We start from the raw sequence: 25451 nt of genomic DNA, 5'->3' as shown, positions 1-25451 counted from the left end.
ACAATGACAAAATTCAAATCTGAGCAGATTTAAAAATTATTTTTGGAGGAAGAAATAAGAAGCCTAAACACTACCTCTTATACCCTCTTTTAATAATAAAACTTCTAATGGGGAACTACAAAATAAACAGAAAGCTGTTAAAATGAATATTGCCTACTATATTTACTTTGAGTTGTCTCTCTCTCTCATAATGAGGGCACATGGGAAATGTTTCCAATCTTATATTCTGCTGAGGAAAGTCTTCTCTGTGAACTAAAATTCTAAATCTAGTCAAGTGTAGAATTTGTTTATAGCATTTTCTCTATTCTGATTATATTTATACCTCAGGTAAGAAAAAATTCTTCCCTTGACCATTTTGTGGATTAATATTGCCAGTAAATAAAGCTTATTCTAACAGATACTATGATATGCAATTGAAGGTTATGTTTTCCAATTTTATTACTGGAGTTACTATAGTAGTTACTTTTCAGTTCAGTACTTTATCACATCTCTGAGAAAATATATTAATTAGAGGATTACAATTTATCAGTAATATGACAAACACAGAGGAACCAATTTCTTAACCAATTTCTCAGCAAAGTCAATAGATGAGCAAGGTAGTTAAGTGTCAAAAAGAGAAATGGAAGTTCCAACAATGTTTCAAAAGCAGAGAAGAAATAATGCAGGCTTAAGATCCCCTTATTAGTTTGATCAGATCCCTCCCAAACAGGTTGGATTTGTGTAGAACTCTCCCCTGCTCCCAAGACTTCTTTGGACATGACCTAAAAACTAACCTGTCAGTTTTTTTCCTCTTGTAAGATCTAGCTGTAAATTCTATAAGCATACATAGTGACTCAAAGATGTGCTGCATCTTCCAAACACAGTTTAGGTAACCTAACTATGGACATTAACTTTATTACTTGCTATATACCCTGGAATCTGACACATACATACACAGAGGCCTTAGTTTACTATACTTTAAAGAGAAAAAATAATGAAAATATATAACAACAGTTATAAAAGCACAAGCTTTAGATTTGATTTCCTCGATGAGAATGCCAGTTCTAACAAAGATTAGCTAAATGACCTTGGTCATGTTATTTAATTTCTGTACCTCATTTCCTCATCTGAAAATGGAAATAACAGTATTACTGCTTAGTTTTTAAGATTCAAATGGAATAAGTAACCCTACCCAGAATGTTTAATACCAGGTAACATATAATCAGGCAGTAAATGTTACTTGCTATTTAAGAAAAAAATTTCATCTACCTAGCTATTTACAGTGCTTAAAATTTGAAGCACCCAAAGGACTTCAAAAGCATACTCTACTCTACTCCATTCCACTCCACTCTACTCCACTCCACTCCACAGAACCGTATATCTGGGAGAGTTGTAGTTGATTGATCTCTCTTCTTCATCCCATTACCAAGTCTGATCCATTCTACCTTGGTGTCTCTGGAATCAATTTCATTCTCTCCACTCCATTACCTTATAAGGGCTCTCATTACTTCTCACACGGGAAAAGGGGGATACAGGAAGCAAATATTAAGGGAAAACGTTCACTTATTATATATTTCAATTTCGATGATCAGATTAGACATGTTAGTTTTAATTGTGATAAAGAGGTAAGGCATCCCAGAAATTTGGGAGAAAAACAAATATGACAACCATATTTTAGTGGCCTTTATGCCCCAGAAGAAACTTTAGTTTGGAATATTAAAATGTTTACACTGTTTGCACTGCATTAGCTCACAATCAAGCAGGGTCTACAGAACAAAGTGCTATGAGTGCAGAGAAGAGAATTCTCTGCCTGTAAGGACAGGTCAGACAGGCTTCTTGTCTAAGTGGATATGTAAACCAGATCAGTGGATGTTTTAAAAGACTAGGGGAGTTCAATGGATAATGAGAGTTTTCTGGGGAAAAAGATTAGCATGAGAGAATTCATCACGTCATAAGCACACCCATTGCAGGGGAGAGGTAGGTGGCTAAGGAAGGAGACCCTCTTTGCTTAAGAGTTTGACTTATTTTCTATAAGAAACTGACAGTTTGCAAGTTGGGAAAGGATATAAACATCTGTTTTAGAAAGATCACAGAAACCGAGTATTAAGAAAATATGGTGACTGACTAGGTGAGTGTGGACAGAAAACTAAGACGCCGCATGAGATGGACTGTGAGGCCATTATACCAGATAGGGTACCTAAGAGGAATAGACTTATTTTTATTATATATCTTTTATCTTTTGGAATAGGTCTCAAAGACAGCAGAGTAAAAACTGACATGGTATGGACATGGTAGTAGCATCTTTTTTTCCTAAAGAGATTAGAAGGAAGATGCTCACTGCTTGTGTTCGAAAGGCTTCAGGCATAGAACAGAACATTGGTTTGTTTAGTTGATTATAAATGTACCATGTGTACCATTCAATATTCCTGGCTTATTAATTTGAAATAAATAATTTATTCAGATGATTACAAATCTCAATTTTAAGGTTTTATAGTTTTAGTTGTAAGATTTCATCAAATGAACTTTGATGGACTCTTTTGCCAGTTAATGAGAAATGGAAATATGAACAGAAAAAAATTAATATTGTATAAAACCCAAAATCTTCTAGGCTTAATGGGTTTCTCAGTGTAAAACACTCAGTGACTATTTTGTATTGTACATAAATCATAACATAAAAATCATTTGCCCACACAGTGCCTTTGGACTTGCTCCTTTTCCTGTTTATCTAAAGCCTTCTGTGAACAGGAGGCTTTACAACCTATTGCTGATTTCTCTAGGAATAAACACATGCTACTGCTATGGTGACATCACTGTCAGTGCTTACTTCACATTCTTTTACAGTCTAAAAAAATAAATGTACCTACTAAAAGTCAACCGAAACGATGACTCTACTACTAATATAAGTGAAGTATAGATTTCTTCCTTCTCTTATGGAAAAAAAAAAAAAAAAGCCATTCTTTCTCAACTTAAATTTTCCCATTTTCTTCTTTTCATCACCCAAATCATATCTTTACTCACTTCTATACAGGAATATAATGTTAGATACATTTGCTTTAAAGGCACAAGTAACTTTTGTACAACAATGTGGTCCAGGATAAAAGCTGGCAAGTCTTGTAAGCTGGCAAAAAGAAACACAAAAAGCTAAAACATCAAAAGGACTCTTAACATTCTTAAAAGAAAAATAACAAATAACAAGCAAACAAACCATACCAGAAGAGCCTATTTTAGCCTACAGATTAATCAAATTAAGGACATTTATTCCACGTAGCCCCATGAGGCACGTTAAAATTTAATAATTACAAAATGGGAAGAACCCCCCAAAAAGGGTGTAGGGAGTAGAAATCAGGTTTTAACATCCTTTTTAGTATAAAATATCAATATTTTTAATGGCTCTTTTCCACCAATACCATCAGGCACAGTGCATGTCCCTATAACTTAATAGCTGATAAAATTTGCAAGGATTAATAGCCCCTTTAAGTTATATACGCGCTATCAGATCTCAGCCATGGGGTTCTCTGATTTATATAATATGAACACCTACAAATGCTAATTCCAGCAAAGGAATGAATGATAAGGCACAGACTATCCTAGACATTTCTTTAGACATGCAGTCTCTTCAAATCTATGACCAAAGCTTACATCACTTTAACGAGAACTAAGAAGAAAATTTCAGGCCACCTCAGACTTTACTATAGCTAATAAAGTACCTTTAAATAAAGCATTAATCATCTGAAAGATTGTGAAATTTTTAATTAAAAATTTGAGTAGCAACAGCTTCTGATAAGACTGCCATATGTCGTAAACAAATACATACCTAAATAGATGAATCACTTTTCTATTTTCATTTGAACATTAAAGAATGTCTGTCCAAAATAAATAATATTCAGAAACTTAATAAATAAAAGCCCAAGTGCCCCCAACGCCACTCCCACAAAATCACCTAGTTACCAGGCATTTATTACACTTCCTTGAAACTATGCTAACAGTGATAAGCAAAGGAGATGGCTACATCATTAAGTGAAATCAGGGTGACCAGCAGTCCTGGTTTTAGCACTGAAACATCTTGTGTCCCAGGAAATCCTCAGTTCTGAGCAAACCAAGATGGTTGGTCATCTTAGGTGGAATACATCTTGATAGGAATTTGATTCCTCTCATGTTTCATAATCTTAAAGATGTGGAACTGTGAAGGCTTAGAAAACAGCTTGCAAACATTTTGGGGTACCATATAACTTACTTTTTCACAACAGAATCATACTTTTCTCTGAAATAAAACATGGAAGTAAAAAACCAAACTGTGTGCAGTACTTAGCATAAGAGCCAAGTTTGAGTGTTTATAGTAAAAGACAATATTTGGTATAGCCTTTACAATGTATGATGTATTTTGACATGAGTTTCCTCATTTATTTATCATGAAGGAACACTAATTTGGTTAATCAGAAAAGTGTACCTTTCATCTACTTAGGATTTGAATATGCATTAAGTGAAGTCACCATGAAGGTTAAAAAGATGAACAAAACATACTTGCTCCCAAGCTTAGAATTATGTAGAAAAGATGAGACATACAAACATGAAAAATATGAGAAAAACAAAATTATGTGGATTCAGAAGAAGAGAGGTCAGGAACAGATTTATGAAGGAGGCAAAAGAATAAAAGTTATAGCATTTCAATATAGAAGAACATACCAAGGAAAAGAATAATGAGAGCACAGACACAGAAGGTAGCAAAACAGGAACATGATTAGTAGACAATGGAAAGCACAGTCTGACAATCTCAGTGTACAAAAAAACTGGGAAATGACAACAGACTCTAATCTATAGTTAAGATAACAGAAATCTTTAAGTGTTGGTCAAGAGCTCTGACTCATTTTGTAAGCAACAGTACTAGACATTTTGAGGAGAAACATACCAATAAAGAAAACAGGTATTTTTTGTATGAATAAAAGTTCTAATAGAAGCTAGACAATACATTTAGAAGTGTTTAGCATTGTATTAAAATATGATTAATATGCTGCCTACTTTTAAAATGCATGAACTGTGTACAACAGAAACCTATAAGATGATGAAAACCAAAATCAAGAGGTCAGAAACAATATACACTGCATATATTTGAAAGAAACTGTAAGAGACTGACAAAAGATAGTTAAGGTAACTGGTAATTTCTGCTTTATTCTATAATAGTGTATGAATACCAAGTATTCATACCTACTACGTGCAAGCAGTACAGATACCAAATGCATACTTCTCAGGCTCTCTATTTTTCAGAACAGGATGTTCATTTTGATACCATAATATCTGTTATCCAAAGAATATTGAGATTCCTTTTAGTTAGTACCACTACTATAAAACATGGCACTTAGGGTATTTGCCTAAGATCTCACTTGTATTGACAAATGACGCAGATATGGGGCAGACCATATTTTTCTCAAAAAGCTGCTTTTTCTGTCCTTGTGCATAAAAAATATTCAGATAAGGCTTAAATACCTCATGGCCAGAGATCTATGTGTGATGTTAATTGCTGCATAACCAACACTTAACACAGTGCCTGCAATACAGAAGGCTGAATCAAAACCAGTTTTTTGCCCTAGAGCAGGGGCCGGCAAACTCCAGCCTCAGGCCAAATCTCATTTGTCGCCTTATCTTTTTTGTAAATAAAGTTTTGTTGAAACAAAGCCATGTAACTGCATTTGTCTATGGTTACTCACAATAGCAGAGTTGAGACAGAAACTACATAGCCTAAAATATTTGTCTGACCCTTTACAGAAAAAGTTTGCCAATACCTGCCCTATAGGCTAGAGCTTGGAAGAGACAGGGATAGATCTTGTCCATTAATTCACTAGTAGCAAATAGGTTTTAGCTCAAACATCAACTCAAAATATTAACGGCTACTTGGAGTGCAAAGTTAAGAATGATTCTGAGATTAACTGGACTCAAAGGGAAAGAGTACAGTTCTCAATTATCAATGTCTACAGGTGTTTAGAAGGAGAAAGAGGGTTGTAACTCAAACTTCTGTTGTAGAGTACTTTCAATATCTAGCACTATTGTCTGAGTTTTACAAAGATAAATTAGCTGCAAAATAATATGCAAAAATCCTGAAAGAAATCACTGAGAATGGCCCACCTGAATGCTTGAAAATCATCTACCAAAAACAATGATTTTGGTTCCGACATAGCTAATGTTGCTCATTTTTACAATATTCGTTCAACAGGGACCTTATTCACTAGTCCACGGATTAAGTTGTTTAAGGCCATTCGTGGGGATGATAAAACAGTGTTAGCAGGAAAACGTGTGACAAGAAGGTAAACCCCCAAACAACTCCATCAAGCTTTATAGATAAAATTGAAAAGAAAGACATCTTGGGTAAAGTATTTGCATATGAAGCTAAATCTGGTCTACTAAATCTGCCCACTTTGATTCTGGAAGTAGTTAATATAATAAACAGTCTAACAAAAACATTCATGCCTTTGGGAGCTCTGCAAGGTTTCCCTTCATATTTTAGAAAAATCCTGTTTGCCAGGCCTACGTCAAGCACTTGCATCCTAGCTACAAGGGAAACTGGGAGAGCCAGTGCCTGGAATTTTCATTTTTATAAAGCAAGGTTGTCTGCTAAAACTCATTTAGGTCTGTCTTCAGACACTTGTGAGTCTCTAAAGATAAACGTGAACACATACACATCTGTAAGTCTATATAATAACATGTTTTTAGTCAGATGTTACACTTGTTAGATGTAGTCTGGCCTATGTGGGTCACACCCTGGCATGAAAGGAAGTAAGGAACGATGCATGGGGTACTTGAAGAGGTGGCAAAACAAAGTCACTACTGGGAATGGTGGCAGGGGAGGTTCTCAAGGTCAGATAGAATTTAAATCTGAAGACCCAGAAGCCGAGGATAGTTAAATAAGATGATAGCTCCCATTATAGTAGAGATTTTGTGTTTGTAAAAGTTTTTAAAAGCACCTCTGGAAACTCTGATAACACCTTCTTTCCTCCTCAAGACCATAAGACCTATATCCCTAGCAAAAAAAAAAAAAAAAAAAAAAAGTCAGGGACCACCAGAGACCTTCTTATTCATCTTTTTGTCTCCAAATAAGTGTTCTCCAATTTAACATTAAAAAAAAGAAAAAAGGGTCTGTGATTCTTCATGTCTCCAGAAATCAGATTCTTTAGTAATTTAAACAACCCACTCTTAATGTATTAGCTTCCATAATCACAGAAAAAAAAGACATCCCCACTCAAAAGAGATGACCATCATTAGGGGTAAGAAGGGTAACTAGATATTATTCCTAGCTAAAGCCACATCTTCTCCATGGTGTCCTGAATTTTTGAGTCCAGAATTTAACACTAACACCAAAGGTGCTCAATAATGTTTCCTGAACAAGTTGCAGAATGAGATAACCACATTAACCACAGATATATTCTCATTAGTTAAGGAAAATATTCGTTTTCAAGTATTTCAAACAAGTACTACTCTAAGTACAGTTTATGAGCTGTTGGGGCAAAGGTACAAGAAACTAGAGGTGAGGCACTTTTGTACTAGCAGATTAATTTAGAATTCAAGTTAAGGATAAGGATCCCAGAACAAACCACACCCATTTTCATTAATAAAAGAATGCCACAAACATTTCTTTTAATATAAATACTCAGATTTTATAATATGTCACCTTCCACAAGGATGGGAGAATCTTTTTTTTAAACATAATTTTACGGTCTGTTTCAACATAAAGCTGAATTCAGGAATAAAATTAGTTGTCTTCCATGAGAGAAAGAACAAATGACTATAAAAAATACTTCATTTCATTTTATTGTTACCCTAACCAGGATTAAATGACAAATCTTAATATGACTGCCTCCAAATGCCTGTGAAACCATAATAAAAATGCCATGATTTTAGAATCGTGAGTTCCTTATCTGCTTGACTACATTACATTCTAAATAAAATTTCAAGACCAGGACATTCCTAATGGAAAATTCCCTAGTAAATCTGCCAAAAGTTCAGAGGAGAAAAACTGACCAACTAACAAAAAACAGTAGAAGCACAGAACTTCTCCTAATTTCTTCGAATAATTTTAATATCTCAATCTACGTGGCAGTTTAGCTGCACACAGCCCACACTGGCTAGTGCAGCTAATTGTTTCATGAAGTTGTTTTTGACTGATTTAACAGTTATTCCTTTTACACGCTACCCTCTTCAGTTTATTCAAAGACACACTTAGTAACCAGTAAAATACAGACCACTAAGAAAAATAAAAAACATGCTACATTCTGGAAGTCATAAATAATACACATTTGGCTCTCCCATTCATTATTCCACTTACATGATAACTGTTAGGTAAGCAAGCACTTTTTTTAAAAAATAGCTTTGAAACATGCCCGTCTTTGCAATTCTATGAGATATCCAAAAAGCAGTGTCAAAAAACAGCACATACAAGTTCTGGATATTAGTATATGCCAAATGAATGGAAAAAGGCAACGCAAACTGAAGTTTGGATGTTAATCAGGCTGCTAGAATACACAGAGCATATGGGGAAAACACAAAAAGTGGTCAGGGACTTCTTGTAATCAATTCTGTTTCAAAGTAGCACCTTCAGATATTTACTTCTTTTCTTGTCAGTACCAAGTGATTCCATCAAGGATTTAAAAATAATGTTCCTATTCTAATCTTCTGTTGTACTCTTACCTCACAATTAAATTTATTATAAAATTCTTAGAAACTTTATCAATTGGGAGACAAACTGCATAGTATCTTACTGACTTTAAAAAGCTACCAAGAAAAAACTCTGGCTAAAATGTGAGCTCTCAATCATTAAACTTTTTTTTTTTTTAACACTATTTTTCAGGCACCAATATAAAGAGATGAATCTTCACTATTTCCAAACACTTAACTGGACTTTAACTAAGGAATTAGGTGGTTCTTCCAGACCCTTAGACTCATTCCTCAGCACTGCATTCCACTGAGTCAGCCTTAAAAAGAATTCCTTGGTAGAGACTGTTTCTAAGCTAAATGCTTTAAAGTAACATTTTCAGGTCCTGCTGTCCTCCTCAAAAACAAAGTAATGATTTCAGACCTCAAAGAAATTCTGAAATCCCCAAATCTCTGAAATCTGAAAGTTTGTGAACTCATTGTGGCAAAACCTGACCTGATATAAATTTTTCACACAGCAAAACTTCACTTACACACTGATATGAAGCTATTTATAGTTTTTATTTATCTTGGTGTGACTATTCATGTTTCACTCTGTAAATATTTAAGTGTTTGATTACTCTTACTAAAATTCAAAACAGATCTTTCCAAAATTTCTGAATTCCCAAATCCCTGGCGCCTAGGGTTATACGTGAGAATTATGGACCTATAATGCATTTCACAAACATCCACTGTAGCAGCAGTCCCCAACCTTTTTTGGCACCAGAGACCGGAGCTCCTATGACAATCTAATGCCTTATGATCTGAGGCAGAGGCTGTGATGCTAGCCCTGGGGAGCAGCTGCAAATATAGATGAAGCTTTGCTCACTAGCTGGCTCCTCATTTCTTGCTGTGCAGCCCCATTCCTAATGGGCCACAGACTGCTACCAGTCCAAGACCAGGGGTTGGGGACCCCTATACTATAGGAAAGCACTCCCTTGAATGTACTTTGCACTTTCTAATTTCTGTATTGCCACCTGCCCTGATTCACTGTTAGTCTAAAACTTATAAACCCCTTTAATATCGTGTACAGATGCCACCTCATTTTTAATGTCTTCTTGGACTACTAGAGTTTTTTCTTCTTTTTCTGACTGTAAACATTCATCAGTACCACTCATTTGGGTACTGATTATTATTTTGAAGCGCTATTTACATTTTGCATTAACTTTTCATGTCTTTGCTAAGAACCATTTGTGCTTAATTACTCAATTTAATCCTAACATACTGTAACTGAGAACAATCAGCTTTCAATAACATGAAGTCAGATGAATGAGTCCTCTGATCAAGAGACAGATTCCCCTAAATAATGAGGAATTACAGTTGAAAATCAATATAACAAAAAATTATGCAAAGGCAGCTTATAATAGGGACTGATAAGGACAAATCACCAAACACTTTCTGTATTCTTTCACTTAAAATGATTTTTGAGTACTTACTATGTGCCAGTTACTGAGTTAACCATTTGAGATTGTGATGGAAAAGTGGCATGGTGTTCCTGCCCTCCTGAAACAATTTAGAGGGGAAGAGAGGATAAATGGGTAAATTATTATAAGAACTATGACAGTAATGAAGAGGGGATACTCTTTTATAAAAGGTGATCAAGAAAAAACTCTAAATACGACACCTGAGCTGAGATCTAATGTTGAGACTGAGGCAGAATTGCAGATAGCTGGCGGAAAATCATGATAGACAGAAAGCAGTTGTAAGCACCTAAACTCAAAAGGTGATAAAGGATTTGTTGGGTCAAAATCAGAAAGAAGTCCAGTATTGTATGTCAACTGTACTTTAATTTTAAAAGTCTAGTATAGCTAGAGTTTAGTGAAAGGAGATAAACTTGCAGGGTAATAAGCAAGAATTGAATCTGGTTATTTTAAGCCACTGGAGAAAAATTGGGACTGGAGGGTGTTACATGATCTGATTTACAATTTTAAAAGATGACTTTGTGTTCTGGGTAGAGACTGAGGTAGAGAAAGACAAGAATGAAAACAAGTTAGAAAGCTCCTGTAGAGTCCCGGCAAGAGATGATGGTGACTTAAACAAGGGCAAATCACAGAAACACAAGATTTTAGAGCTCAAAAAGACCTTAATAGCCTCTCAATTAAACTTCCTCTACATAAAGATAAGTTCTAAGAGAGGAGTCAACTTGTTCAAGGCTTCATGGCCAGTGCCAGAGACAATCTGAAGCCTAAGGCAACAAGGTCAAAGTTATCACCACAAAACCATGTTATTTAAGACAAACTGGTGGAACCAAAGGTCTAGCAACTACTCAAAATTAGCACGTCATTTTCAGGTTAACCCCTCATGCTCAACGGAATCAGCTAAAACTTATGAGTAAAATGAAACAAGTATCCAATTTGAGCACCTGAAAGTTCACAGCAAAGTGCATACTGTCTTATTGGAGAGTAGAAAGAGCAAAAGAACTCTTAACTCACATTCTTTAGTGACGAAACTTTTACTTTAATACCATAATCTCTAACTGAGAGAGAAGACCAATTTATTCTCTACATAGGACCCCTCTGGTAAACAAGATCTATCATTAAAGCATCACAAGTGCTTTTCAAAATGGGTTTATCATTCCTGTTTAAACCAGAACTCTAAAGTCAATAGCAATATAACAGGAGTCCTGCTCATTAGGAGAACCTCTTAACCATCCTCACTCTCTTTTCTGCTCTACTTCCTGCCCTTCCATCTCTTCACTGCCCATTATCATCATCATCACTTTCACACAGACAATAGAAAAACATTACGAATGCTCTTGTCTTTAAAAGCTTGCAAATTCTGTCTTCTCTTTGTCGAAGGATGATGAAGTAAGGTGACAGGGCTGTTGGAGGGGAAAAAAGCTTAAGTAATAAAAACCTAAAATAAAATTCCATATAATTTTTGTTTGTTTTTAAAACCAGCAACAAACTGTATAAGCAATAATAGCCAGGGGCAACCTTGTGACTACTAATCTGGATGTCCTGGACATAAAATATGATCTCAGTAGGTTTCCTAATTCAGAGTGGCCAGAACAGCTAACCAGTTAATTAATTAATATAGGGAGAACTGAAACTTCTTACTAAATTCCCTCCTTTACTGTCAGATTAGCTCCAGGAGGTAGGAGGAGTTCTGCTATGTTTAATCCTTGAAGCTACTCTGAAGTTAGAAGTTTTGTACTTACTTCTCCCTAGACCACGCCACACCTCTTTCTCTTCCTCTGAAGTCAACCCTGTTCTTTCCAATAGTAGTGCTCAGACTCAGTACCTTCTTTCTTCACAGAACACACCAATTTTATTATCTCTAGAGAAATGAGACTAAATTTCCAAGGAACTGAGCAGAGCATAAACTATAATTTATCTTTCTTCTTTCATAAAACTTTTTTTCTGAAGCTTATTACTTGAACTTAATGCAGGTTAGTCTAAAAATCCTTTAAAACTTGGAACTATCCTATGACATGAGGTTTATAAAAATAGTTGTTTAACAAGGATTGCTACAATCGTTCTTAAACAAACATGAAAAAGAAACAGCTCTCTCCTAGAAGCGAAAAACATTATCCAGTAACATTTGCTTTAGAAAAGTATCTACTGAAGGTAGACAACACACCAAATTCTCAGGTCCAGGAGACATTATTAAACTTGATATGGGAAAAAGTCCATAGCTTCATTATAGGAAAGCTACCACATACCCTAAAATTGTGAAAGTCAACTATTAAAAATCTGCTCTTTTAAGGTTATGCCAAAACTTGGACACACATGCAATCTATCTAAAGATGATTAATCAGGTGTACAAAACAAGAATTAAAACCAAAAATAGGCTTAAAAAATAACAATTTCATCTATTATAGTGATGAAAGAATGGACTATTCAAAGACCGAAGAAATTAAACCTAAAACAATTCTATATTAATAACAGTTTTCAAGATAAAGCACATATAACACTGCCTCATATTTACCTACAGTTCCTATTCTTCTCATCTCAAAATAAACAATATAAATCAAAGATGATGTTAAACACTCAGAACAAAGCATTGAAAAATGAATACCAAAAAAATAAATAAATAAACGTGAATGATAACCAGACAGTGGGAATATTTTAATAGCTTTTTCAGATAAGTGTGGATATCTGTCTTTAATACTACACCAAAAAACAAATGGTTACAATATATTGGAATAAGAAACCTTATCAATTTTATGTTCTCTGTAACATTAAAATCCATTGGTCTAGCTAGAACTTTGGAAGGATTTCTTACTCAGCATGATTTTCTAATATCATGCACTGGTCACCTGGAAAATACTGGTTCAGAGAATTATGCAGATCTTCAAATATTGACACATTTCATTATAAGTTCTTTTTAAAAAACATGTTAATATCACCAATATCAGAAAAATCTTTTAAATATTGGGAAACTGTCAAGAGCTGTCAGAAAAGTGTCAGCCTAATACCCAAGTCCGAATAACCATTGTCAGGCATTCTTTAAAAGAAAAAAAAAAAAAATGGTGTTGATGAAAAAAGTGGCAAGTCCAACTTGCAACTCAAATAATCACACAAATGCCTTTCCATTTTACTTCAGTATAGCAGCAAAAAGCATTTTACTAAATACTTACCATTTTGTCACAGTATATTAAAACGTGTACAAGAGTTGAGATCTGATTTAAAAAGTTTACTTCTTCATTTAATACATCTAGGTGAAAAATGTCCCCCTCCTAAATTGCAAATGCATGGAAATGAAGAATATAATGACTACTAATACAGTTTGGCGCTCTGACCTGATTCATTCTAAGGTGCCAGAAGTCTTATCCACCACCACTGCTTTTATATCACTAGTACAAATGTCAACATAGCAATAAAGGCAAAGAACATCTCAATATTACTGTAAAAATAGTTTTGTACATGCGGACTCCCTAAAAATGTCTAGGATTTGTTGGACCATACTTTGAAAACCACTGAGCTAGATAATTTGTTTTGTTCACAATCACAATTATTCTTTTTCATTTCCTGTTCAGACCTTAATGGGAATCGTAAAAATCAAATAATCAAATCAACTTCGATTAGGAGTAGCAATGCTACAGGGAATAAAAACTTTATTATAAATAAGAATACTACATTAACATATTCTTTTATAAACATTTATGAATAATACTCCATTTAATCCTCAACAACTCTAAGCAGTATATGTCCTCTTTCCCACTAAGAAAGCAAGGAGGTAGGAATGATTCAGAACGAGAAGTACAAATTTAGCTTAAAACTTCATTGTACTGGGAGAATTACAAGTAATATTAGTTTTCCTCTTTATACTTTTCTGTATTCTAAACACTTCAATAAGAAAATTAGAAAGACAAACATATAATCTTAGAAGCAGCAGCTATAACTATGTTAGCATAACACAAGCTAACAGTTCGCTGTAATGTGCATATCACTTTGACACCCAAAAACTATTAAATGAAAAGAACTTATATTTGTAGTCTTTACTGATACCTTCAGTCCCATTAACTATAAGAACTTTTACAAAGTCACCCTATATTTTCAGAGTAAAGTGACTTGAAAAATATATTCTAATGAGAAAGATAAATTTGAGAAGATACAGATAATTAGAATTTTATTTTACATAACATTTTCCATTTCCTCTCCAAAACCTTTTGCCAAAAACTGCTATTAAATGGACAAAACAGATTTTCTTTCATCTTTTTTCCCTTCCTACAAGACAAAGAAAAAGAAAACAACAGATAGAGGCTATTCACCAATAAGAATCAGTTCATTGTATATTTTCAAAATAAAGTTATTTCACAAGAGCTAAGTTTTAAATATAGGAAACTAATTTTATTAAAAGTACATGTTTACTGAAATAAATTTCAAACCAAGTACTGAAAAATTAAGCAACAGCTCTGGGATGTAAAAGTGATGACTTCAAGAAGTCAACAATTTAAAGTGATCAAAATTACTCATAACTGCTTTTTATAGATGCTCTCTTCCTTTAACATCTTTATTTAGTCTACTTGTACACAGTCAAAAAAAAAAAATTAATCCCCCACCACTGGAAAATATTACCTAACAAGTTATCTCATAAGATCAGAATCCAGTTCAAATTTAAAAGGTCTCACTGATACAGCAGTGGGTCTGTGTGCGTGCATGTAGTAGCATAACTACAGAATTATAAAATAGCATAACTATAAGAGTAGGCTTAAGGAATCAGCTCAAAGAAAAACTAAAAATCATAACATTAGGTAATTACTCTATTGTTAGACTAAAATTCTTAAAGTGAACATATTTCTAGCATTCATGCATCTAATATGCAATCAAACAATTTAAGCACCGTAATACTCTAGAATATTGTTCTGTATAATAAGAACCAGATGAAAATTCTGCAATTCATGGTGCATTTTTTATAAGTAATTTAAATATTATTTTAAAACCTGGTACATTCCCCTAAATTTTCATTTTTTATTTTCTAAGTTTTAAGCCTCTTTGGAAACAGTTTAAATTTTTTGATCCTCTAGAGAAACAAAGCAAAAATCCAAATCTTTTCCAAATCATTACTGAAATAATAATCGGTTGCTACGTAGCCTCTATTTGACTAACATTAGGAATAAACACATCAGTGACTGGATGTATGGAGAAGTGGTATTTTTGTTTGTGGTACATTTAAAAAAAGAAGTATAATTTCTTAAAGGTAGCACAAAAGTTCCCCATAACCTTTCTTCTTTAGAATAAAAATTCTATGACTAAAGGAATTGGTCTTAGAATCCAATGCTCAACTAGGTTCAAAGTCCAACAGATTATACAGCAAGCCAGTCTTTACTGCAAATGGATAAATTCATTCTATATAGCTACTGCTTCCACCGCATTCATAAAATATCCAGAGAATAAATTAAAAGACTTAAGTCCTCAAAAGGTAATTAGTACCTTTCAATACTATCGCAAAATATCTAAGAACACTGAAAAACATTAGGCTTTCAGCACAAGGGTAAGCCAAGGAAAACTTGTCCAACGGTACAATAAATCATTGCATCAGACAAATGTTTGTTTCTTAATTTTTCCTAAAAGAAATTCACTGTAAAAAAGGTTAACAGTAAAAACTTCTGCCTAATCTCTAGGACCACAGAGTCCTCAAAAAATGATAGTGGGGGGGAAAAAACCCCAAGGCATGTATTTAGTTGCAACCTTATATGGTCTTACAAGAAAGATCACTATCAAGCTTTTCTAGACTGAACATGTGACATGATTGCCGTAATTAAAAGAAAACAGCTTTTGAATATTTAGTTCATAAATACTAAATTAATCCTGGTGCCAGTCAAATCTAGACAATACAGATCAATACTCACCCTCTTTATCAACACATACACAGAACACATTAATTTAAGTTTTTAGGAAAATGATACATGCATAAGGAAGATCTTGATAGTCAATAATAAAACTGCCTAAACTACACTTTTGGGAAAAAAATAAATCACATCTTTGTAAAATCGGCCAAATTTGTATCAGATCTAGTTCCACTGATTAACTTCGTTATCAAGTATCTACAATTAGTCAAAGCCAAACACAGACTTTATATTTAAAATATGTATAATTAGTTACCATGTTATCAACCTCTGCATACGCCTTCTACCAATCTTGAATTACATATGAAGATACACTTGATAAGATCCTTATGAACATGGATCAAGGTTTTTTATGATCAATTCTTTATTAAACCTGGCTAGACCCTCCTTACATGGGTGCTCACCTTCCTTTCACAAAGCTAAAATACTGAAATTCTATACCAAAGGATAGTTTTGAAGATAAAATGGAAAATCAATTTGTAAAATTAAAGTTTCCAGAACCAATGTGGAAATGTTACTTTTTGAAGGAATACAAAGTCTCTTCAAATATCTTCTCTCTAAATTTTCATTACAGTTAATCCCTAAATCTAAACACTACGTGCACAGGCAAGCTTCTGGGAACTAAGAATATAGTGGAAAATGAAAAAAATCAAGTCCCTACCCTCATGGTGCTTCCATTTAACAAATTGGCATTGTCTATGTGTAAGGTACCTGCCAGCGCTTTGGGGCATACAAAGAACACATCTTGTTCTCAGAGAGCACAATTTAGTGGAATAGATAATAAAAATACAGATAAAGGTAACAGAAGATAGAAATTGACATGTGTCATAGATAGGAAAAGAAAGATGACTTTCATGGAGGAAGGGGAGGCAAAAGACATGAAGAGCATTCACTTTCAGGCCTCATTCCACATTTTAAAATTACACCAACTTATTAGTGGGCTCTTCAGTTGTATTCTGATACCCAGCACATTAAAACCAAATTGACTACATGTATTTTAAAGATCCACTTTGAAGATTCCTCAGATAAAGGGGCCTCACAATTTATTGTGAATGCCAAACAAGGTAATGCAAGTGAAAACTCTGTGCAGAGATTAAAAGCATGGATGGGCTCTAATAAAACTATCATTCAGGGCTCTGTGTCCTTAACGTTATTTAATCTCCTGAGTTTCAATTTCATCTCTTAAAAACTGGGAATGAAACTACCCAAGTGGTTCTTCCACACTGTTTGATTAAGGTACATATCCCTTTTGGGGGTATGTTGGGAATATTATCCTCTGTAAAATGTAATTCACCATAAAAGTGTTATATTTCTTCTTCTAGGTTCCCTATTATGGATAGACTACTGTCCTAAAAGTCAGCAAGACCTCTAACCAGTTATCCTTTCTAGGCCTGTTTCCTTCTCCATAAAATGAGAGTAGGACTCAATGATCTGAATCGTCCTTTCCGGGCCTTAAAAAGTCCCATGACTCCATTATGACTCAAATACTATTTTCAAGAGTCAGCTTTTAGGAGTGATATAAGCTTGAAGTTAAATGAACGTCTCCTTTTTTATAAGTTACTTCTTGCTAAGACAAGGTTTTGTTGAGCAAGTCCAAAAAACATTCTAATTACAAAAAAGAGTTCAAAATGAATTTACGAATTAGAAGCTTTAAGCTGTAAGCATTCGATATATTTACTACATGCTATTAGCAAAACAAAATTCAATTAGACTGAATTAATTTTAAAATATTAAAATCACAATCTTCGTTAAGTGTCAACTTTCTACCCCGTTAAAAATGTGATTTCCCCTTACTGTAATACAGAACTGCTTATGTTCATACGAAACAGGAATAGTAAGGCAAAAATGTTTTTCTAAACTAATAAAGAGGATGGGAGGGGAACAGGCGAAAGGAAAGCAAATCATCTGCTTAAATTCGCAAGGATGATCTTTTCTCCAAAAGCCATCAGTTTTCTCCCCAGAAGAAAAATCCGGATGGCCCACTCCACTGGGGGTAGTTTTAAATAAAATTAATGGCTCTGACAGTCAGTTTTAGAATTAGACATACTGAGATGGCGAAAAAGAGAAGAGTTCAAACTTCCTGGATTTTCTCCTCTCTGTAAGAGAAAGAGATTTCCTCTTGCTGACGAAGGGAAAGGCCCCTTTAACAGTTTTTCTCTTCGCCGTGGTTGCTGCCAGACTAGGTGGGGCTCCCTCCGCTGCCGTCCCCCTGCCACTTCCCGCAACAAATGGAGCAAACCAGCCCCGTTTCAGGCAAACTTTTTCCTTGTCAGGCTAGATAGAGCCTGCAGGGCGCCGGGGAGTGGTTTCCCCACAACGCTCCTCGCCCTGGCTCAGGGCTGGGGGAAGCTGGGTCTTCGCAAAAGACAACTTTCTGGTTTCCGTTCTAACTTCCACCCACACCCAGGAGAAAACCGAGGCGGCCAGCGAGGGGGCTCCGGGGCGGGGGAAGACTTCAAGGGGAGAGGCTGCTGCGGTCGCGGGGAGAAGGGAGAGGGTGGGGGGGGGTCCTCGGGCTCTCACTTCCTCCGCCATATTTCAGACATTTGACCCCTTCCGCAAAGCGCGCTGTTTCCCCGCGGCGGCGGCGGCGGCAGCGGCTCGCCCCCACCCGGCCAGGAGGCAGTGCGCTCGCCGGCCGGGCGCAGGACCCTCGCACCACCTGCCGCGCTCCGAGAGACCTCCGTCGCCGCCGCCGCCGGGGCCCCTGACCGCCGCGCGCGCCCCACCCGGCCCGCGCCGCACCCCACCCGCTCCTCTCAGCCGGCGCCCGGGCCCCCACCCCGCGCGGCCGTCGCCGCTCCCCTCAGCAGCCACGCGCGCACTCTGCGAACCTCTCACGCTGTCACCGAGTCCCCGCAGCCAGCGTCGCCTCGCGCTCCCTCCGGGTCGCTGCTCCCGGCGCCACGGCGGTCCTGCCGCTGCCGCTGCCGCTGCCGCCGCCGTCGCCGCCGCTCCGGCTGGTTTACACGCCTGACTCTGGGCGAGGTTTGGCGGTGTCGCCTTGACGTCAGGCGTTCGGCCTCGCTCTCGCTTCCGTCCGCGGGCGGGGCGCGCGGGTACGCGGCCCGGGAAGGGGCGGGGCGCGCGGGGCGGAGCGAGAGGAGCCGAGGGGCGGGGCCTTCCTCGGCGCCGCAGCCCGGGTCCGACACGCGCGGCGCTCTTCGCGGTGTCTCTCTTCCGCCCCCACCGTCCCTTCCACCTCGCCTTAGCCCTCTGACTCCGGGAGGTTTCACGTGCCGGCTTCCCGGACGCCAGCGGGTTACAGTAGTGCGAAGGGCTTAGAAACCCTCGAAACTCAAAAGGTGCTTTTAATGCAAACTGTAATTCAGTCACCAACGCCATCAAACAGTTGGTGCTTGCATATTCCTTTGTGTCGGGGTAAGTGGCTGTAAAAGTAGCTGATCGCGTAGTTTCCACACCTAGAGCTCCGTGAAGGGGCCTAGGCTAGGTCACAGACTTTTTCGTTCTTGAAATGGTTTTTCTCTTGAATTGACAAGTATTTCATCCACTGGTATCTTCATCCAGGTGAACTCTTTCCAAATTACTTTGCCGGACTCATTTTACAAATCCATGATCCCAAACAACTTTGTACTCTACTTGAATCAACTGTTTAATATATGTATAAAATAAATTGGATATTTAAATGCACGACTCAGGCGCTTTAAAGGGTTACATAGGTTTATCATGTAACTAACTACAGGGCAGCAGAAAGCACTTTCTGTTCCAGAAATGCCTTGTTCCAAAAAGGGAGGGAACTTAACAAGGGAATGCAATCATTATTAGAGAAGAGACTAAAATATAACTACCCTTAGTACAAGACCTTAGCTTTTTCTTTATGAAACGAGGTCTCAATGGGCGGAAATTCAAAGAGAGCTAACTGCAGGGAAAAGTAGGGTTTTGGGGTGGTCACTGAAGACTAGTTGGGTAGTTATAGTTCATAGTATAATTGCGCCCAAAATAAATTAAGCTTGAAATAATTTTTATGAACTTCGATAAATTTGGAAGATTAATGAAGAATACAATTAATTTTACTCCTTTAAAAAGTGCTAGTAATTGAAAACTAACCTAAGTTAAAAGGATAGGTAAGAATGAATTATTACCTTGTCTTCTGTATATACTTTCTAGGTGTTTCACAATTTAGATTGATTGAATATGTTACATATTTTGGTAATTTCTGTTTCCTTAGAAAACTATTTTTGTAATGGAAATTTCAAGGGCAAATCTCAGAGCAGTCTGTAGGAATTATAAATTCTGAATGAATGAATTTTAAATAAATTTGACTTTACTGACTTTTCAAGTGTAACATGAACCATTGAGAAGTCTGAAAGCCTGAAACTGATTTCCTGGAAGCAGATGTTACTTAGGTATATTGCATTTTTTTCTTTTCTTTCTTTTTTTTTTGAAACCCTCTTTGACCTTTGGGCAATTGATTGTCTTCAGGCAGTTTCAGAAGATTGAAGGAAGGATTATTTAGAATCTGAGAGAATGCGTAAAATAGTTTAAAATACACTTGTTTTCTTCTGTTTTACTGGAAATCATTACATTTGTATTACTGTTACATTACTGTTATCTCTATGCAGATAATTCAAGCAGTATGTTAGAATCTGCTTTTCTTAGCATTGAAATCACTTTGGGATTTGAGAGCCTTATTCCTATCTCCTTGAAATCTTCACTAGGATATTCCGCTGGCAGCTTGAACTGGTCACGTGTGCAAACTGAATGCATCATCTTTGTCAGCAAACCAGTTTCTTCTCCTTTTCATTTGTTAAGTGTATCACCATCTTTGAAATTACTGTCTTCAAACCTGGCACTCTGTTCTCTGCCTTTTCTCCAACCATCAGTCAATTGGCATATCTATTAGTAATTCATTTCTACTAAGACCACATTTGTTTCGGTTGGCATTATTTCTCAACTCTTAGACTTAAGCCGCACCTTCCTACCTTGCCTTATGGCCTTTGGTCTGTTCCTGTTGAGATCCATCCATTCTACACATTGTTGCCAGATGAATTATCTTAAAGCATAATGAGCATGTCATTCTCTTTCTCAAGGAGCCTTCAGTTACTCCCCTACCCTACCAAAATAAAGTTAAAATTCTTGTCTTACTTTTCTCTTTCACTTAAAACTGCTTTACAGTCAGAATGGACTTTTTATTTGGCCCAAATACAGCGCTTTCTCACTTACCTGGTGTGCAGAGGTGATTTCCTCTGCTTGAAATGTCCCTTCCCACCCCTGCCCATTATTCAAAGTCCCTTTACTTTCTCCAAAAAAGAGCATCTTTTCTGATATTTCCAATCTAATGTAGTTTCTTCTGTTTTGAATCCCCATAACACACTAGGACTTCTTTCTTTTGTCACTTGTTTTATATCTTCCTAGTAGAACAGGGGTTTGTGAATTTTTCTGTAAAGAGCTAGATAGTAAATATTTAAGACTTTGTAGGCCACGTGGTCTTGCACGTTGCAATTACTCAACTCAAACATAGGGTACATAAAGAATGAGTGTGGCTGTATTCTAATAAAACTTCATTTATGGACACTAAAATTTGAATTGTATGAAATTTTCACGTCACAAAAATTCTTCCGTTTTTTAAACCATTTTAAAAATGTGAAAACTATTCTTAGCTCATGGCTGTACAAAAACAGCAGTGGGCCAGATTTGGCCAGCAGGCCATTGCTTGCCCTCTTGTACTCAGGATCAGCTTTGTGAGCTTGTGACAGGGCCCTGTGCTTGATCAGTTTAATGCTCTGATGTCACCATCTTGAAAATTTTTAATAATTTTTGAACAAGAGTCTTACTCTATCATTTCATCCTGGGTCCCTCAAATTATGTAGCTGGTCCTGCCTGCACTAGAAGATAAAATCCATAAACTCAAAATGTATATTTCTCATGTTTGGCATGGTGCTTTTCACATAATAGGCATTCAAAATGTATTCACTGAATTTTCTTTTCCTAAGGTACTGTGGAATAGTGGAGAACACGAGAGTCGGCATTCAGCTCCACTATTTATTAGCTGTGTGCTCTTGGGCAAATTTCTTAACTATGTCGAGACTTAGTTTTCTCATTTAAAACATGAGGATAATAACTTCTGCCTTACAAAGTATTGTAAGATAAAGTTTAGAAAATAGCCATGTCCTTAGCCCCTGGGACTAGAAGAAGCTCAACATTAGTTTTCCCCCTTTTAGGGGAAGTGAATATAGTGTGGTCACCTCTAACTCTTGAAGTATTTAACCCGATACAGTATTTCTAATTTTTCATGTTATTTGCCTCTTTAAAAGTTTTACTTCAAATAACATCTATACCTCATTAGTTTCATTTCAAAAGTCCATATAAGTAAATATCTTATTTCAGATCCAAAATTAGATTAAAAAAAAAAACCAAATTTACAATTTTCCTAGTTAATAGTTAATGATAAAATATTAACAAGAGTCATGCTGTTTAATTTCTAGTTAAGAATGATTCTCAGTAGCATGGATAGTTATTAACCTTAAATATATTATTTCATCCACAAAACAATATTGAAAATTGATCCCTTCAAGGTACTTTCTTTCTTACTGGTTTTCCCTCTGTTGTGTGTGCATGCATATATGTGTATGCATGTATTTTTTTTGTGTGTATACACACTATATATATCATTATGATAGCTATATATAGTGTATAATATATAGATATGTAAAGATATATATACATATGTATATATAGTGTATAATATATAAATATAGTTCTATTCCTTTGCAGCACCCTGTGTAGCTGGAATTAGAGGTTGAGAAGAATAAGAAGGCTGTTTGTTGATGCAAAAAAAGAAAAAGCACGGCTTAAATCTCCAGTTAGTTTCATTCTATTTTCTTGGTCAAAGATTGTATTCAAACTTTGTGCAGTTATTTTATAAATTCTAGCGGTTAATCATTCAGGTAAGAGCATATTAGAGCATTGCTATTATAGAAAAACAACTCAGAACTCATACTTTCCTAGGGTAGTTTGTGTTCCTTTAAGATTTCTGTCTAGGGGAAACCAAGTACCTATATGTAAGAAAATATAGGAAGCTTGGCATGTTTTCTACTCTGTGGAATAACTGCTTATTTATCTCAAGATACATGTCGAATTCTGTCTGTACTCTGTTTCAGCAGTCGTAGGGTTGGCCACCAAACCTGCCTACACCACATTAAATAAATCTAACAGTTCTATAATTTTATCATTGCTAATGTCTGTGATGTAAGGAACAGATTATACTTAAAATTTCTCCCTTTCTTAAACTGTAGTGAAGGCAAACTATACAAATGAAAATGACATTCCCAGAGCCATCATGTAAATGAGTGTTAAAGCAGAAAAGCACTGAAAGAACCAGCTTCATGGAATATCCCTTGTTATGAAAATTTCCAAAGAAATTTAAATTAAGAAATCTTCAAAAAACACATATAAGTACTTTCAGAATCTGGGGTGTTCCCAAATAAAACAGCCAATATAATCATGCCAAAGATGCTCCAGACTTAGACACCCCCTTTGACTTTATTATTATGATAGTATTTAGCTTCTAGTCCTAGTTACCCCCGAGCTCTGTGTATGAATCACATACCTCAATAGTAATTACCAAATTCCAGGAGGTAGCTCTTAATGACCCATTGTACAGATGAGGCTAAAGCTCAGACAGGCTAAGTGACCAAAGCCATTTATAAATACGTGGGCAGAGTTGAAATTTCTATCTTTGTCTGCCTTCTTTCGGCGCCATGCTACCCTGTTATTTCTTTAGAAATGTTGTTCTTTCAGCCAGAAAAATCTCTCCTGTCTCTTTTGTATTATCTAAATCTTAGCAATTGTTCAAGACCAGGTGGTTTCTTACTTCTCAAAATTTCCCTAATGATTATTGTTTGTACCAGTCATTTGGTATTTAACAGACATTGTTTTACTTAAATTGCTTTTGTCTTCCCCCCCATCCTGAGATCCTTGAGAACCAAAACTATACCTTAATTTATTTTTACCTACCACACTGCCTGGCATATTAGAAATAAAATAGCTAGGGGTGGGGGGAGGGAGTCTTGCTAACCTTGGTTAGATTCTCCAAACTGATTATAGTGGATTTGTGACCTCTGGCAGTTATTTAACCTTTCCAAATTTCATTTTAGTAATCTTTAAAATAAATGCACCTAACAATATCACTAATGGAGTGCTTTACATTTTTTTAAAAAATAATGGATCTAAAAACAGAAGTGCCTATTAAGTGCACCTATTTAGTGGATTGGCTCTGGAATCAGATTGCAAGTGTTCAAATACAGGCTTCATTCATCCTAGGGAATTTACTTCTGGCCCCTCAGTTTCCTCACTTGTAAAATGAGTACAATTATAGAACCTACATTATAGGATTATTGTCAAGATTAAAACAGTAACGATGCAAATAGAATAATGCGCACTGCAAAGTATGCATTCTATAAATGTTAGCTATTGTCATCTAAAAGATTCTCAATAAATGGTCCCTGTTAAATCCTCTGGTACAATAAAACTTTGTGAAAACAAAGTAAGAATTCAGCAAATGTTTGTTAAACTTTCCTTTTGCTTTGCTTATAACAATTACGAAGTGGTTGTATTCTAAAATTTATGTCAGTAGCTTGTAACTTGAATATATTTATGCAATGAAAATAATGTTATAAAGTTTATAGCATGGATAACTTAAAATATGACTTAATTATTAGGGAAGCTAAAAAAAAGCCTATTTTAATTCATAGATACTAAAAACTGTTCTAAAAGTACTATTTCAACTACAACTAATCAGTATTTATAACACTGTTCCCTTAGTTTTCACAGCACCTTATTCTTGCGGGTTTCTTCTTTTCTCTCTGGCTGATTCTTTTTACTCTTTGGGCTATCTCTTCTTTCCCTTGACTTTTAAGGGTTGGATTCTCTTAGAGCTTGATCCTGGGCCCTGCCCTTTCATCGTTGTGTACTTTCTTCTGGGCCATTCTAGTCTTTCCCATGGCTTTATATGCCATCTAATGCCAATGGCTCATAGATCTATATCTACAGTTCAGACTTCTTTAGTGAACTCCAGATGTTTAGAGCCAGTTGCCTCTTGGAAAGCTTTCTGTAGTCGATTTCTCCCAAATCGGCTCTTTCTCTACGGATCCTTGTCTCAATAAATGGTGCCAGTTCCCTAAAACAGAAATCTAGCACATCCTTTTGCCTTATTCCACATATCAAAAATTTCATCAAGTCCTATTGATTCTACCTCCAAAATCACTAAAATATGACCACTTTTCTTCATTTGCATTGCCTGGTTGGTTTTTACTTTTACTTTTGTCCCTCCTCCCATCCTCTAAATCCCATTCTCTAAATAGTAGTCTTAATTAAAAAAATTTTTTATAATGGAAAATTTCAAACATATATATATATATAGAAAAATTTAATTAGCTCCCATGTACACATCACCTAGTTTCAACATTTCCCCTAATTTTTGCTACTTTTGTTTCATCTGTCCCTTTTTTTTTTTTCCTGATTGGAGTAGTTTCAGGAAAAT

General features: G+C 35.9%; 1 protein-coding gene across 1 annotated transcript in view; it reads right to left on the bottom strand.

Moving 5' to 3' along the window:
• Window positions 1-18936, bottom strand: part of RAP1B (RAP1B, member of RAS oncogene family) — a 40213-nt gene extending 21277 nt beyond the window's left edge. Inside the window, exon 1 of the mRNA XM_039865957.1 lies at window positions 18784-18936. The gene's annotated coding sequence lies outside the window, so the exon portion shown is untranslated. The remainder of the gene's footprint in view (window positions 1-18783) is intronic.
• Between the last annotated feature and the right edge of the window lie 6515 nt (window positions 18937-25451).

This window comes from Pteropus medius, unplaced genomic scaffold (genome assembly GCF_902729225.1).
Source record: "Pteropus medius unplaced genomic scaffold, Ma_sr-lr_union100, whole genome shotgun sequence".
Taxonomy (NCBI): domain Eukaryota; kingdom Metazoa; phylum Chordata; class Mammalia; order Chiroptera; family Pteropodidae; genus Pteropus; species Pteropus medius.
Note: the sequence above shows the minus strand (reverse complement) of the source record. Positions and strands in the feature narration are given on the sequence as shown.